This window comes from Calonectris borealis, chromosome 1 (genome assembly GCF_964195595.1).
Source record: "Calonectris borealis chromosome 1, bCalBor7.hap1.2, whole genome shotgun sequence".
NCBI classification, from domain to species: Eukaryota; Metazoa; Chordata; class Aves; order Procellariiformes; family Procellariidae; genus Calonectris; species Calonectris borealis.
In genome coordinates this window covers 153,042,314-153,045,354 of record NC_134312.1, presented here as the reverse complement: position 1 = coordinate 153,045,354, position 3,041 = coordinate 153,042,314, and the positions used below count along the sequence as shown (strand labels likewise).

The 3,041-nt window shown below is 38.8% G+C and overlaps 1 protein-coding gene across 3 annotated transcripts in view; it reads right to left on the bottom strand.

The window, feature by feature from the left end:
• GRTP1 (growth hormone regulated TBC protein 1) overlaps positions 1 to 3,041 on the bottom strand; it is a 41,946-nt gene that overhangs the window by 35,898 nt on the left and 3,007 nt on the right. The window lies entirely within an intron of this gene.

Genomic DNA, 3,041 nt, shown 5'->3' with positions numbered 1-3,041 from the left:
TTTTTGTCTCTGTTCATTAACAAAATATGAAACATCAATTTTTAAGCAAACGAAAGCAGTCTTAATTTCATTACCTCTGACACCCAGTGCCAGTTTCTGCAGGTTGAGAGTCACACTTTATTAATATGTTTTTCTCCTTACAAGAAAAAACAGCTACAGGATAGGGTAGCAGTCTAGAAGTGCTGATAAATACCCAAAGTAACTTCAAGAGAAAAATATGCAGAAAAAAACATTTTCCAATACTGTGCGCTACTTATAGTAACAAGATTTAAAAATAAGTAAATCACATTAAACCTGCCTGTCCTTGTTCAGTGGTAGAATATGAGAATTTTGGAGGTTTTTGCTTCTAGGTAGAGTTGTATTTACCCCCTCCCATTAACATTGTTTCACTCTACACCATAGACTAAGTTTATGTATGAAAACCCCATTTAAAAACAAAAATTATCTTGTCTAAAATATTAGAAGAGTGTGATTTTGAGAAGCATCTGCACTTTTCAGTTACTTTTTCAGTTACTAACAATTACTGTTGAATGCTGAGGAAACTAACTTGGACCCTAGAGGAAAAATTCTACAAAAGAGCTGAAAACAGCATACAACAAGGAATTGAAAGTTTTATTTTATGAATACATCATAGAAGAAACAAAGCAGATCTGTGCTGTAAATGTTCAAGTTACAGTCAAACATGAAAACTGACTTTCCAAGATGTTCCTTCCTTCCTCCAGTCCCTGGGCTGGAACAGAAGTGCTCCTGTTATAACCACTGTTTAGTACCCGTACCTTCACCTTTCACTGTATTTTATCAGCCTCAAAGACTAGAAAGCACCTTCTGCTACTGGTCAGTTTTGACTAATCCACTTACAGCCAAATTCTTTTATGTAGCACGCTTTTGGTCAGAATTAAGCTACTTTGGGCAATTATGTCAGTTTGTTGCCCGCCTGTAAACAAGCCAGAGCAGAAAGCTGTCTTTAGGTCCCATAAAGATAGCAGCTGAATGGAGAAAAGTGAAAATTAAGAGGATCTCAGTAGTGGCAGAGAGAGAGAGGAGGCAAATGACCAAACACTGACTGAAAATTCACATGTGCAGAGGAGACAGTGAAGATAACAAGGGCAGAGGGGGAAACAAAATACCAGAAAATAAGAAAAAGGAAGAGACTGGAGAACGAGCAAAAGGAACTATCAGCCAAAATTCCCATGACCCACCCTGCCGGAAGGCTGTAATCCAGAACAACAGGATACACTGCTTAATTACTGTTGTTAAAATGTAGTCTAATTATTTTTATTCAGAGTAGAACAGAATTATATACATACATACCACCCTGGATGTGAGGCAAACGCAGTAGCATGTGAACACGCCACATTTCCAAACTGGAAAATTAACACAAGTCATCAGTTCTTCCTGTTCACCCGGACAGGAGTTACGAGCTTCTCTACATGTAAAGGCATATGGGTGTGGAGCTACTGAGATACCACACATAGAATGCCACTCTCACGTCTACACATTTTGAAAAGGCCCCATTAGAACTCAAAATAAGGATATAGGGTTCACAGATACAGCTATTGCGTTTGGGGGGGGAAGCAGCAAATCAAATATTCTTCTCAGTTCTAGCTTATGGCCAACTTGCAGCAAAGGGGAAGTTAATCAGAACCAGCAGCTCCTGAGCAAAGCTTCAGAGCAATGAATCAGGTCCTGGAAGAGGGAAATTCAGTGCATCACCAGGCAGACCTTCTGCTCTCTGCCTGCCTGCAAGGAAATCACTGCAGGATCATCTCACAGGATAAAGCACGCATGCACACGTTTACATAATTCTAAGTGCATATGCCATGGACTTCAATCTTAATACTGATATAAGAAGGGAAGTATTTAAAAATCAGTAATTGTACAGGTTAACCTGTTGCTCTCCTCTTCTGAGGTATCAGTTGAGGATAATGAGGGAGGCTTATTGTAATAGCTTCGAATTTACACTCAGACTACATTTCCTCAACATTATTTATTACAGTCACTCTCCTTAGAATTACATATTACATATATACATGAGAATGCATACTCTACAAATCCAAGTATCTTTAGCAAAAGTTAGTAACGTCAAAGATGATACACCAGCCTGCAAGGGCTTGCCACAGTCAAGAGCCATTGCCTGTGTCCACTCAGTAGATTTATGGTATCCCATTTTTCACAAACAGTAGCCTGCCAGAGACGATTAAAACCACGTTAATGGTTACTGCCATTACGTGGCTAGTGGGGCAGTATGACCATCGGTACTGAAGCCTCGTGGACAAGTTGAGAGATTTGGTCAAAGTTTTGGCTCCGAAATAAGACCAAAGGCATTCACACTGTTTGTATCACAGTAGCATTCTGTGTCTACAATGCTGGAACAGGGAACACAAGGGAAGAGAAATGTAACAAACTCACAGAAATTGCTAAAAGCTGCTACTGTCACCGTTCACACATTTTAAGAGAAAAAGGAGATGAATCAAAACCTGAGATTATTTTTCCACAACTAGAAGACTAAGTTCTGCAGAATCTCAAAATCCTCACTAATTCAAAATACCACACAGTTATTGCTATATTCAAACTTGACACTCTAAGCAAAAGCTTCTTCACATTTGGAAGAAAAAGAAGAGAGTAAAAGTAGCTACTTCCTGGTTAGCAGAATATGATCTAGCAGCTATAGCTCAACCCTACATTTTCTGGGATTCCTCAGCCTTAAAATGGACATCCATACACTAAATACACTGTTATACTTAAAATGTCTCACTAGTTATCATCGCATTCTTGGTGCCAAGAAAAAAAAAACGCCCCCAAAACAACAAAACCACCAGAATTAGCAGTCAAAGTCTGCACCTGAAGCACAGCTCTAAATATTCAACTATGTTACAGTCAGTGCCTGATTAACTTTTGCTTAGTTTTACTCACTTTTTCTTTAACATAGAGAACTCTGCCCAGATCCAAAACACTCCCAAGAGAAAGCAAGCTGAATAGCATTCATTAAGAGCAAAGAGGAAAATTTAGATGCTTATATGAAAAAAATACGCCAGAGAAAG